Genomic DNA, 14,445 nt, shown 5'->3' with positions numbered 1-14,445 from the left:
CTGTCACGGGACAACAACAACGCATACCGCACTGCACAAACAGCGTAACCGAAAAGCAGCACTCCTACGAGCGAACCGCAATGAAATGGTGGTGGCTGGGAGGCAGGTTTACAGCTGACAAGAAACATTACGACCGCTGGAACAATCGACGGAATTAAGATTGGAATAAGAGAGATGTAGCATAGTCCCCATTAAAAAAATAATAATAATATTAATAATAATCGGTAAATCTTGTCACACTTGAGATGTGTGTGTACCCAAAAGTGTACCGATGTAGTGATATGTAGTTTGACGGCAAGGTGTAAACGATAACCGAATATGTAACTTGTTTTGATACCGACATGGTGAGTCTAGCTTCATTTTTGAGCCGTCAACCATCCTCTCTTTATACGTATGATAAGTAGAAGGCTAAAATGTTCCTTTTTGGCATAAATGCTTCCAATGGCAATGATTTGACTATTTCCTGTCCATGTATTTTGAAATGAGAACAATTCAATTTCAACGAGCATCACAGTCCAGCCTTAGTTTGTTCCACTGTGATCACAGCGCGGGTCCCAGGATTTTATAGCGCGAGAGCTTCAAGGGGCTAAATTCCATCTCGGCCCTGAAACGCACGGAGGTGTTCCAAAAAGCACACTCTATTTCGAAAATCTATGGCTATATGACTCAACCATTGGGAAGCCTGAGCTCTTTAAACTACCCACTGTTGATGCTGGCCGTTTTTCCTTGCGTAATAAAAAAAAAAAAAAAAAAAGTCAGCCTTTTCATCTTTGTCCATGTATAGAGAGGCGCGTTACAAAAAGAGAGGAGGCGAGACGCTCGCGGTGCAGGTCGATGCCGTCCCTCTGTAATGGTCATCATCCCCTTCAGCCAAAAAGAAGTGGGATGTGAAGTGGAATGTGGCGTCTCCACCCCCTCCAGAAAGCCCAGTCACATTTTCCAGGCAGATGAGAGCAGGTCTTGCAAACTGGATCTGGGATTGTGCTTTACAGATGCTCTCCTCACGATCCCCCCCCCACCGCTGCCCCTTCATGTCAGCATTACTGTCTCACTCAACCGACAGCACAAAGCAAAGAGGTACTCTTGCTCTCATGGTGTCATTCTATTGACAGCCGACAACGCTCGCACAAACATCGGCTATCCTTCACATGACCTATGATCTATTTGTCCGAAGGCGTAGAAGACTGCTGGTGCGGAGCGTTTAATCAAGCGGCAAGGTCTATTAAAGTCCACATAACTGGACGTCTGCAGAAGACATTATAGCGCAGTCTTTTTCACTCAAAAAAAACGTTACAGCACCAACCGATTGATCGTGCGTTATTGACAACGGCTCATTCCGGCCCGCCGATGGGAATATGAATAGAAGCAGAGTTGCGGTGCAGTTCACGTGCATTGGACCGAGCGTGGGTCGGAAGATAAACACCAAATGCAATATACGTTTGTTTTACATTTTCATTCATTGTTAAAAGTGACAGATCACTGACCTCATGTTCACTTGAGCGTTTAATTCGGACTGAAAGACGGTCTATTGTCTTTGGCAGAGATTTTACTCGTTCCTAAGGTCTGAGATTTAAGGCTGCTGCCTCAAATCAGCCAGACGTGATGCATGCTCCCGTGCGGTTGGACATTTTGAGGCAAATAAAGGCGCTGCCAAAGGGCCTGTCACATAAACACTCTGGGTGGAGTCCAGAATGGATGTTCCTCTCCCTCTGACATGACATTGAGAAGAAGGCTTCTTTTCTCGGTCGACCAATCGATCTGTCCACCACGTGTGTCTAAACTTACGAACTTTAACCAAACAATATGAATGCATTAATTCATTTCTGTGGTACCTCCACAATGTTTTACTTTTAGAAATGCAAAAGAAGCAACAGCAAACTGAACCGGACCGCGTCGCACAATGTAAACGTCTGTTTTTAGGAAATAGAAATTCATTTTAAGCCTGCTCAGAAGCGATGGCGGCACCGAGCTGGCACAAACACAAGAGACACATTTACTGCCTCAAGCGCTCCTTCTACCCTGGGCTTGGGGTCGCACACAATCTAACAGCAATGCAACTGCCAATTTGAGCCAATTTGGACCCTGTGTGAGTGGGGTTTAAAACGCTAATTTCCTGCTGCCATAAGATGGATTTTTTTTTTCCCCATGTGATGTTCAACAGTGTGGCACATTCAGTCTAACCAAGCAGCCGGGAAATGTTCGAAAAGTTGAGCTGCTTGCTTTTAGGCTCGCTGAGTTATGATCCTTGCAGGAGTTTGCTTCACTCGGATGAAGCTTAACTTCCAATTGCTGCTGTCATGTTGGACTTCTTCAGACTGAAAAACAATTTGAGCTCATTGTGAATCAACAGCGCCTCTGCTGGTTGCAGCCAATTAGCGCAGACCATCGGGCCTCAGTTTGTCAAAGTTTTGCATCATTCCACATTTGGTGCTGTATCACAATTGCTGCGCTACCGGTCACTTTAAACGGAGTAAACAATTTGTCGGCATCATCTGCACAACTGTCATTGCATTGTAATTATCACACCACCGGTCACTTTATTTTTGATTTATGACTCGCCGCGTCGTTCGGCCAGCTGTTGGTCAGTACTACTGCACGAATGGTAGTAGCCTTCCATTACATCGAGACTCTCTCTCTCTCTCTTGTTTTTTGCCAGCTGTTGGTCAGTACTACTGCACGAATGGTAGCCTTCTATTACATCGAGACTCTCTCTCTCTTTTTTTTTGCATACTTAGCCAATAAAGACGAAGTAAAAACAGCAGCACTGCAGTCACCATCTTGCCCAATCCCCTCCAGCGTGAATAAATTTGAGTCATATCACCACCGTGAGCTCTTGTCCTCTAGAGAATCAAAGAAACACAATGAAAATGGCAGTATAGAGCGGAGTAAAGTGGGGTTGGGTGTGGAGGGGGGGGGGGAGGTGCAGTGGTGATAGCGTCACAGTGAAATATATGTTCATTCAGTCCTCCGCACAGGAAGAGACGCAACGGGAAGTCAGTGGGAGCAGTTCATTGCCCATAGAGAGCACAGGGGAGGGAGACTCTGAAACAACTACAGGAAGCATGTGCACAGACGCCAGTGTAGTGCGTGTGGGTCCCAAAAAAAAATTTTTTTTTAAATAGACGTGCAAAGAAAGACAGGCAGCTGTTGAGCTACTCACGATTAGGTGAGGAAAAACTAACGTTTGGTTTCGCGGGTTGAATGCGGAATGTATATTCAACTGGATATGAACTGTATGAGTGCGGATTGTCCAAAATTGGATGTCGATTTCAAGGCAGCTGAATGGGTCGGTAGCCTCAGGTTGCAGGTAGTATTTCCTAGAAGGATTCTTAAGCAGGGTGGTATCTATTAGTTCCAGACATGCCTTACTAATACTACTTCATTTTCGAGACACATACACACAGCAGTATGTGAAGAGGGGGAGTAGAAGGAAAACATAGAGTTACCATACAGTGAGTGTTGGAGGGGAAAGTATTGCTGCAATGGAACCATTCCAGACGATTTCTTTTTCTTGGGTCTACTTATTTCCTCTGAAAACACACATATGCACGCATTCACACACACGCGCACGCACGCACACGCGAGTGAAAGGCATGCAGCCTGTCACCCAAATCCCACCAATTTAAGGAAACGCAGTGTTGTCTAAAAGAAGCAAGTTAACAAGTGCGGTGACTTCTCGACATGGAACACTTGCCAAAGTGTCAAAACCAGAGCAGGCCTGACAATTATATGAAAAGCAAAAATGAGGACAATGGAGAAGTGGGGAATTTTGTGTGTGCTACGACCAAGGAAAATAAGGAACAGAGGGGAATTTCAGATGAACGTCTTTCGGGTGCTTTTGTTAGTTCTCGTTCATCATAATGGAGAACTGAGAACGAAGGGATTATTTTCACCAGGAATGGAAACAAAGCTCTAACTTTTATGGACCACAAACAAACACTCCCACTGCACCAATTACAGCGCTGATGACCAAATACGGATGGACGGTTGGAACAGAATTTCAGGAAGTGCTTCCCAGCATTGTTGGTCGGCCGTGACAAATTTGCCAGAGTTTGATCCTCAAATCAGAACAAAACTTTGCTTTCATTTTTATGTAAATGTTTCGAAGAACAGGAGTGAAAAAGCTTGGTGAGTTCGGGAAGATGACAAGGAGTAAGCAACAGAAGGGGTTGTGTGATCAGCAGGAGCAAATTCCTCTCCGCTTCTCTTCACCTTGGTGACCAGGCCAGAAGGTCATTAACCTTTTCGTAGACTCCAGGATTCAGATAGCAGAGTGGAAGATGAGATGTTTGCGCTCGGAAGGGTGCCGATGCTTCTGTGGGCCGGGCTCTAAGCCGCTTGGGCTTCCTGTCGGGGTTTCCTTGGCCTGAGAGAGGGCTACAGGTCAGGGGGTCAGAGGTCGCAGCGGAGGTCAGTCTCCCATGTCAACCAAATGGTATAAAAGCCTTGGAACAATAGAACTTGGTTTCAGATCAGTTTCAGCCCAGGCGAGAGCATTGCTGCTGCGAGAATGTTCTCTTTTACTCTGCTGCGCCATCGCATGCTCTGATTCCTCTCTTACAGGGTGGGGGGGGGGGGGGGGTGTCTATGCATAATGAAAAGGCCTGCTTATCAAAAGTTAAATAACTGCTCACCCACTTAGAGCGCCTGCTCCACTAACCCATTCTTAGGAGGGTGAGTAAGTGGGGAGGGGATGGGGGTGCCTCTCACTCAGATACACAGACTGTAAAAAAAAAAAAGATTGCAGTTCATGTATTCTTATGTGCAATTTCTCACACTGTGGTTCGCCAATTTTAAATGTCAACGGGGATAGGGAATTCTGTGCATTGTCTAAGACAAGAGAATGTTGAATGATCGAATGAGGCAAAATGGAATGGTGTGCATTTGGCTATAATCAACAAACGCACTGCTTACTCTGGGAGTGCTTTCACCCCAACAAAAGCAAAAAAAAAAAAAAAAAATATCTGCGATTGGCCGGTGACCACTCCAGGGCCTGCCTCTCGTGACCCTCGTGAGGATAAGCGGTTTGGAGAATGAACGGATGGAACGGAAGAAACGCGCCATCAGTGACGTTGTTTCACACATGGCTCGAGTTGGACGTCAATGGCTTGTCTTATTTTTCTGATTCCTCATTCACTCCATGACACTTTGAATTCAATCCGAACACAAAAACAATGACAAAGAAATCATTTCCCATATATCGGTTAAAAGTTGAGTAAAATGCTCAGCCTGTAGTGTACTCACAGGGTAATTAGTCACAAAACGAGAATCATAATGATGTTCCATTTTGCCCGCATGACCATGCACCTGGTGTCACCTCTATTTCCTGTCTCTGACGGACACGGCCATCTGGGCTTCGATTTCTTCCAACGGGCTCCCTCTCAGTCACGCTCACGATCACGCACACACACTTTGCCGAAGGGATGCAAACCACGACCGTACAGTGATCAGTGCCATCTGTCTGGGAAGGTTCGCTTGAAAGTATCAAAACCTGACCAAACCTGCTCACACGTATTATACCATCCTGGATCGGCGGCGGAGACAATATTAAGCTAAACTGTCTCACACGGTGTGCGCCCACGTGGATGTTTATGTGTGCACTCTTTCCAGTGTTTCCAAATGGCCAGTGCATAACACCCTGCTTAATCAGCTTAGCAGACAGTCAGGGGATTTGACTAATCCACAACACAAGCATGGGAAGAAGCCCGCTGAGTGTGTCTGCCTGTCTCACTGTGTGTGTGCGCGCACGTATGACAGTGAGTGTGTGTGTCAGCCTCCACCGTCTTTGCATCAAGCATTACGGCGTTTATCTACAAGACATGCGATGAAATGAAAGTAGCCATGGGTGGGAGCAGACGCCATTCAAAGTACAGACACGTCGTCTGGCGGGCGACGGGATGGGTCAGCCCCATCTCCATTAGCCGTTAACCGTTTGTCATATTTCCACTGAATGAGGGATGGCGCGCAACACCCCCTTCTATAGATTAAATCGTAATTTGCCATGTTAACCCCCCCTTCCCCCCACTGTATTTTACTTCTTGCAGAAATTGATTCGTCAGTAACAAGCTGCTAGGGGAAATGACCAGCTGTCTGAATGCAACGCTGTGTGTAAACGTCGCCATCTATAAGCCGAGAGTCGTGAGGAACAAGTTCAGACAGAAGACTACATGCACGAGGTGTGTATGTGACATGTGTACCCAAATGTGAAGGGGGGGGGGGGTGTTCTTATCGCAGCATTTGAACGGACATGCGGATAAAAAGGGAGATAGAGGATCGAGTGAGAAACGGAGGGACCCAAAAGGGTCATATCTGCTGACGGCTGTCAAAGTGGTGATGCTTATCTGCATGCCACGAGTGCAGGGAATACGTTCTTTCTGACACTGAACATGCCGGCAACAAATTCCTTTCCAGGCATTGCTGTGGGTGCATTAAAAGAAGAAGAAGAAAAAAAAATGTCATCGGGGAAAAAGTAGAACATAAACTTTCATCTGACACTATTAGTACAATGCGCATGCATGAATTAAAAACCAGGACGGCTGCCAACAGCAAAACTTACAAGAACTAAAATGTATAAAATGGGTGTGATCCGATTGATAAACCTCACAATTGGGAGTCTTGTCATGCTCTCTACCCAATACAAAACCGAGCCATTGTATACCAGTAACAGTCTCTTACAGTCCATCAGTCCTTTGGAGATTTGCATGTGAGATACACGGCTAAAAATGAGCCTATGAGATGATAACAACCGCACCCTATCTAATGCTGTTCCATGGAGAATGTTATGCTGTGGTGTACAAAGTACTGTCACCGGCTTGGGGGGAGCTTAATGTTTAAATACACCACTACTCGGGGGGCGACAAAAAAAAAAATCCTATGATGATTATCACATTCAGCATCTCGATCAAGATTCTCCTCAAATCCACCACTCCCATCAGAGCATCTTTGGAAGTGGCGCATTGAGAGGAGGGGAAGGAAAAAGTGGGGCAAGCTGCATGAAGAGGCTCGAAGGAAACTCTGCACCTCAGCACAAAACAACCACTGCAACGGGGAGAGAGAGAAAAAAAAAAATCAGATAAAGGCTCGGCTGCGATTTTTCTTTTTCGTGAAGATTTTTCACAGTCGTAAAATGATTGCAATCATAACAGCGGCATCGCATACCTGGATAACACACCTCATGCTAACGCACAGTGACACCATTGCACCTATGAATGCTGAAAAAGAATTGACACACAGTAAGATAAACACAGAGCTTTAACAGAGATGGGAATCGGCTTATTTCTCAGTAAACCACAGTAAGCTAAGGTGAAATTCTATTTTACGTCTTTCATCTTATATGCATTGTGCACTGAAACCTGTGCTGCAAGGAAAAACAACGGTATAAAAAAAATGTATGAATTATGTGGAACTAAAATGTAACTAAGAGGATTATGTGCTGCATTAAGAAGCCTTAAAGAATTGTGTCGGGTTTTGTACAAAAAAAACTTTTTCTGAATTGCCGTGATGCACCAATCCAAATCCATTTAACTGGTTTAAACATTTTGGGCAAACGACAACATTCTTTATCAGAGTCCAACACTTTGTGGTTGCTGCCGTGATCGAATTTGGTTCTTTACACAATCTCCTCACTCAAGGTATTGAAGGGAGACACCTCAGTGTGATTTTGCACCAAATAAAAAAACGAAGAAAACTTGAAACATGTCAGAGATTGTCTTCAAGCAAAAACGTCAAGGGCCATAATGCAGCTGATAACAGTAAAACCGACAGGCCAACAGGAGGCCAAGTGTGAGCTCACCGCTCGTAATGAATAGCTTCACTTAATATGCGTTTCTCATGTTTCCACAATTCACAAGACTCAAATTAGCCTTAAGCAAGCTTTGCTTGAAGCACCACAATGCTAATAAGGGGGGGAAACACTGCCCCGCACTATTTATGGCTTTGTAAAGTGATGCAAGGTGACTAACATCCACCTGAGGTGATTCTGAGTACGACCTTGCATGGTTAAAAACAGCCTTCGCCCCCGCTAAAGTGCACAAACACATACACGCTATTGTTTTGCCTTCTCACACATAACAACCTCTTCCCCTTTTGCAGTCCTGACATACCACCCGCATGATTGTCCCGGCAGCTCAAATGTCATCATCTCATGCGCCGCAACAGACACCTTCCCATATTCCAAAATCCAGTAGCGACATGAATCAAGACACGGCTGTTCAATCAAAACGCGTGCAACGGAACAAAAACTGAATTGAAAATGGAAAACAACTGCAGCTTGAGGGAACCTATTTGCGTCCATTCCTCTCGATCTTTTGTATGGTCAGGAGGTTGAGGTCAGGGATCTCACTTCGTCCATCGAAACGGCGCCCTCGCGAAAACAAAGAGAGATCCTGTGTCTCTCGTATTTGCTGAAAAGTAGGAAAAAGTCAAACAAGGATAGATTGTGCCCGCAGAAACTGAGTAGGAGAAGAACCGCAGTGGGGTCCTAGTGGACGACAATATTGACATCACGTGGACCGACGCCACCGGCAGATATGCCGACGCGGAAAGTATGAATTGACCTCGTGTCTAACCTGCTTGACAACCTTTCTCTCTTTGGCTTCGGTTAAGCAAAACAACACACGGATGCGTCATTTTAACTGGATCCTGGATTGTATTTCACCTTGTGACAGAAGCAGTAATTAACAACACGCCCCCTCGTATTCATGAACTACACCGTCGATCCAGCGAAAACTCACTTCGACCTTCTGTGAAGAGACTTTTATTCATTCAAAACAGAAGCCGAATCTTCATCTTTGACCTGGGGTGGAGCGTTGCTGATAATCCGCTTCGGGAAGAGTTGCAGATTGAAAATTGTGGTTTGATATTCTTGTATCTGAGTTTTTGACGTCATGGGAAGATGGTGCCCGGCTTGCCTTGGCCACTAACAAAAGCTATCTGCGTTTGGACAGCTTGATACCACGGAATCGCCTCGCCAGCGGAGGAACACGTGGAACAACAGCAAGTTGGCGACTCCCCACAACTTGTGTGTGATCTGCCTCAAAGACAGGACGTGTCTCAATCGGTACAACACAATGGGGCGCTCCACCGTGGGCGGTCACACCCTTCCCTCCTAGCCGTGACCCCTGTTAGATGACCCCGAAGAGGCTTGAAAAGAAAAGGGAAAATAAGGAGAGAAAGGGAGTGGACACGTCAGGAATGAAATCCCTATGAAAACAAAAAGCAGGTCTTAGGAATACAGGAAGCGCGAGAAAGGCCGAGAGGTGTAACCGATTCTGGGCAGGCAGCTGAGACAGCGGACAAGCAGATGGGGGGGGTGGGAAATGGGACGGATCGGCACGGGGGAAAGGAAAGGGAAAGCAGCGCTGTCGTTTTGCGCTTTGCAACGTGGAGTTGAATTATTCACGCTGGATCAGCGGAAGTGACAAAAGACACAACACCTTCATGTGCCCGGTGTCATCTCAGCATCATAAAAACGCATATCCGCATACAAAGAGTTGCCGGTTGCTGACAAGAACATGATCATTGCTCAGGCTCAAGAGGACATGGATGTTGCTCATGTTAGGAATGACATACTACAAGATATGATACTTTTTTTTTTTTCCACTGCACGCACCGGTATGGCTCTCAGATCTACTTGACTCGATTTGGGGCACTTTTCCAAATTCAAATGAGTCCAGAAACCTTGAAAAATCAGGGCAGCATTGACGGCATCAGTCAGAATGAGAAACGGCAACAATAACAGACTAGAACAAGATCTCTGGTAATTACTTCTCGGCATGTTATTCATACAGGAGACAGTGCGGCAAGAAAACAGACCCACTGCAGCAGAGTGCAGAATGTGGATCTTGGAATGCCTTTCGCGTTGTACTATTTGGAATTCAACCAACATTTCGGGGAAACAATATTCCACGACGAGTCAATCAAGAAATGGAATCACCATCGCGTGATTACAGAAACGGCAAAATGACCGTGAAGAAATGTTGAGTACTCGATGCTCAATAATTTATGACGATGCAAGCAAGCGTCACAACGGCGTATCAGCCGAGCTTTTACAAATAGAATTCTAAGCAAATAATATCACCCGCGCTTTGTTTTAGCGCGAGGAATTACTATGCCGGTAGTGTCTCCGCCTCTTGAGTGGTGCGAATGTTATCTATTCCTCCAGGAATGCTGTGCCTGTAATGAGATGCTTATTAGGAGTTCATTTAGGAGGCAGTGTGTCACACTTAATAATTGAGCACCGTAGCCCGCTTCTGACCGCAGCTGACGTTTGCTCAAGGCCGGGATTCGAAGAGGTCAAAGGTCGGAGCAGCCGGGGAAAAACGCCATGTGGCCGACACCTGTTCAAAGATACGCGACAGTCACGTGCTTAGGAGACCAAAACATGGTCAAGTAGACAAGCGAGTCCGTCATTAGCGGAGTTTATTTTGAAACTGTGAGAGACTACAAAAGACTGTCATGTTGTTTTGCTTTATCTCTCTGCGGTGGGTGTTTTTCTCTCTGTTGGCCAGCCTTTCTTTCTTATCCGCAGAGGAAGCCTGTTTGATCCGGGAGACTCCCGTTGTTCTGACTCTCCGAGCTCAAAGACATCAAGAGTACGCTCCTCGCTCGCTCACTCCAGGCGAGAGCTTGCTCCTTTTTTTTGGGGGGTTGTTTTTTTCAACACCCCTTGACAAAAAAAATAAATAAAAAACAAAAATCTGTCCCTTATCCTTCCTATCCTCTGTCCCTCGGCGAGAAACCCCGTTCTCCTTCTCGCACCAAAGACAAGACAATAATTCCTGAACTCAAAATGGCCTCTATGCTGTGGAAGTTGGGCTGATGCCAGCAATGCAGCGTGCATATGGACCACGTAGTATGTGAGCTATGACACCGGGGGGGGACAGTAGCAGTCATTGTCTTCCACAGCGAGAGTTGGACACAATGGAGAGGGATACAAGCAGGGACATGACTCACACATACTGTAAGCCCCCACTGAGCCCTGACCATTATGACTGACAAAGACGCTGGAAACAATAGGCAGCAAGTGTCAGCGTCTTGTACAGTTAAACAATAGCAGCATTACGTCCGCCAACTTGGGGCCTTAAGCCGTGAATCCAGAAAACATTAGCATGATTGTTGAATTTGTTTTTCCACTTTAAGCTTTTTTGGCATGCCTCAGCTCATTCACTGCAAAACGTATTCATTTAGGAATCATTTGGTACATTCGCGGCTTAAAAGAAAACATGTACGACATTGTTGGGCCCCGAGATTGGAAAGACAAAAAATGATACTTGTATTTTGTCATTTAAGGAACTAAGAACTGTCCTCGGTTGTGCAACACAGTGCGCGTGTCAAATGAACAAACTTCAGCTACTAAACCCAAGATGTCATATCTTTATGTTGTAATTTAAATGTGCACATGTTCTTCATCAAGTGGGGCTTACTTGAATCTAGAAGGATTTACTATTGGAGGGGGGGAGTATGTTTGGAAACACTGCATTTGTCTTTGTGTAGTCGTTGCTCACAGGGTCTGGCATTTGGAGCTATTTTCAAGTCGATTTACCTTTTTTTTTTCCTTTTTTTTTTTTTTTTAAACGAAGTGAATTAATTCGTTGTTAACCCAAGGAATTGCCAGAATATGTATCACGTCATTGAACATAATAACTTCATTCCTTAACGACACTTTTGTCCAAATACCCCAAGGATCACGAATTATGTCATGTTTTTGGCATGCTGAAATTGGTGCTTTTTAGATAGGGATCTGTCTCATGCAGTACACACACACACACACACACACACACACACACACACACACACACACACACACACACACACACACACACACACACACACACACACACAGGCAATGTGAGTGCATTTGAGTCAACATCTATGTACATACCTTCCCCAATGCCAATAAATATCAACTAATCTAATCAAAATCTAATCTCACATTAATGTGTGGAAAAGCCCGGTGGTCAAGTGGTTAGCACATTGACCTCACAGTGCAGAGGTATCTGGTTCGATTCCAGCTCCGGCCTTTTCTGTATGGAGTTTGCATGTTCTTCCCGTGCCTGCGTGGGTTTTCTCAGGGTACTCCGGTTTCCTCCCACATTCCAAAAACATGCATGGCAGGTTGATTGAACACTCCAAATTGTCCCGAGGTGTGAGCGCGGATGGTTGTTCGTCTCTGTGTGCCCTGCCACCCCGCAACCCTAGCGAGGATAAAGCGGATCAGAAAATGGATGGTGTAAAAAAAAAAAAAAAAAAACATTTTAAATGGGTGTGCCATTCATACACATCCCTCCATCTTCCAAACGTTTGAGAGGGATGGCATTGAGATAAACAGTACGTGAGCATGACTTTAGTAGTTTTAGTAGTAGTGCTTACACCGAGATAACAATCAATTAAAAAGCTAGGCCAGAGCAGTGGCAAAGTCTCCCCCACACCATTCCTTTGCGGGAATACCACCAGTGCATGACAAGAGTCCCACACACATTCAGCCTGTTGCCACCCACTGCAACCTTTTAACACAGTAAGTGGCTGTGTGAGTGCCGCTGTGTGTCAGAGACTGCCACCTTTAACACCACTGTCCTCGGAGGGAAAGAGATGGATGACCGAGAGGGGAATGGGAGCAGAATGATTCAGGGTAATTGGGGGGTGCGGGTGGGGAGTCAAATGCTTTTGCCTCTCAATTCTGTCGTCGTCAATGAAACGGGGTGACTGATGTTAAGGTCCGTTGCGCCAAAGGGCTTTGCCCCTCCAACCCCGTGTTCTTCTCCATTATGCCAACTGTCAAGTCACCTCTAAAAAGGACTGAAAACGCAGCCAAGTTGTACTTCAGAATATTTCACCAAGAGATCCGTTACAAGTCGATGTATCGAACATGCTAAATGACGCATGGGGGCGTACGACACTGCAACAAGGTGCCCATAACATGAGCGTGATTCAGTGCATTGCTACATCACTCCAAATGACAAAATGACACAGCAGTCCACTAATTTTGAGTCAAATATTTGATCAAGGAATACCCGTACTTGTCTGAGCCAACGTGATGTTTTCGTTTGTCCATCAAAATGACGCATTTATGTCCTTGTAGCTCTATAAAGGCAAAAGAACCATTTAAGACAACTTGCACTCAAGTCAAAAGAGATGACTCATCCCTTATATCATAGGTGTCAAATTCAAGGCCCAGGGGCCAGATCTGGCCCGCCACATCATTTTATATGGCCCGCAAAAGCAAATCAAAGATGACAACTTTAATGATGCTTGCTAAAAACAAAATTTCAAATTCGTATTTGTAATAAATAAGAGTGATACTGTCAGCATTTTCTTGCTACCAAACCCCTCATTACAGTAACTTAAGCAAGATGAATAAACCATTATTCTTGACTTTTTTATATGGTTTCAGTTATAACGGCCCTCCAAGGGAAACAGTAACTAAAATCTGGCCCGTGACAAAAATGAGTTTGACACCCCTGCCTAAAATAACATTATAGGAGTCATGTCATTCCTCCCTGACAATTGGTGAGGAAATGTATAGATGATGAAGAGGGTGTTACAATGACATGACAAGGAAAGTGAAGTACTCCATGGAGGTAAAAATCTAAACAGCCATGTTCAAATGTAAAGATAATCATTGATTTTGATGGGGGGAGTTTTCCCACATAAAGACAAAATTAAATCACTTCCCTGTCGACGGTTAAAAGGCAGAGTTGCTTAAACAGCTCTTAAATTCGATCAATGGCATCAAGGTGGTCCAACTAACGTTGCGGCCGACGAGTTACACAGTAAATGCCGCCGTCAGTTCATACAACTCCTGCCCCTCATGGGCCACTGCACAGTGAGAATGAGTCTGTATAAAGGGGAGGGGATGTTCCCATTTCCACTCTGTTTGAAGCACGCGGACTGAGTTGGAATGTTGTGTGTGTGTGTGTGTGTGGGGGGGGGGGGGGGGGGGGGGGGGGGCACCGCAGGGAGAGCGATGGGAGGCGAAGGCCGTAATCTGAGAGGGGAGTCCCACAGTGCCGGTTGGCGCAGGGTCCCTCCCTTCCACACTGGGTTTGGTACACAGTGGAGAGAAAGAGATACAGCAGAGTCAGTGTGCTCTGCTACATCATCATAATGATGACTTATTGTATCATTTGGTCCAGATATTAAGAAAGCGCAATGAGTCATACAAGATGATTTCTGTTATCAGGTATGATGGAAGAACTGATGGATTGTAATTCATCCTTCAAATTACGCACACACTATCCTGCTCAATTGAGATGCTTGTACTGTACTGGGAGTTTTGGCAACATGACGGTTTAGCCTGTGTAATGACTGTATAGAAACGGCAAGCTGCTACTGTTTTCCTCTTGGAATCGTTCCATCTATACGGTTTAGCTCAGCTAGTGCGCAGTGAATTCAAGCTAACAAGCCTGGGAAAGCGGCTACAACAAATCTGCTGTGGCGGCACGTGAT

At 45.4% G+C, this 14,445-nt stretch overlaps 1 protein-coding gene across 2 annotated transcripts in view; it reads right to left on the bottom strand.

Annotated features, from left to right (window-relative positions):
* The window catches only part of srgap2 (SLIT-ROBO Rho GTPase activating protein 2), a 57,017-nt gene that overhangs the window by 30,543 nt on the left and 12,029 nt on the right, over positions 1 to 14,445 (bottom strand). The gene's annotated exons all lie outside the window — the stretch shown is intronic.

The sequence above is a fragment of the Hippocampus comes genome, unplaced genomic scaffold (genome assembly GCF_001891065.2).
Source record: "Hippocampus comes isolate QL1 unplaced genomic scaffold, H_comes_QL1_v1.1 scaffold68, whole genome shotgun sequence".
NCBI classification, from domain to species: Eukaryota; Metazoa; Chordata; class Actinopteri; order Syngnathiformes; family Syngnathidae; genus Hippocampus; species Hippocampus comes.
This window is presented reverse-complemented; position numbering and strand designations above follow the sequence as displayed.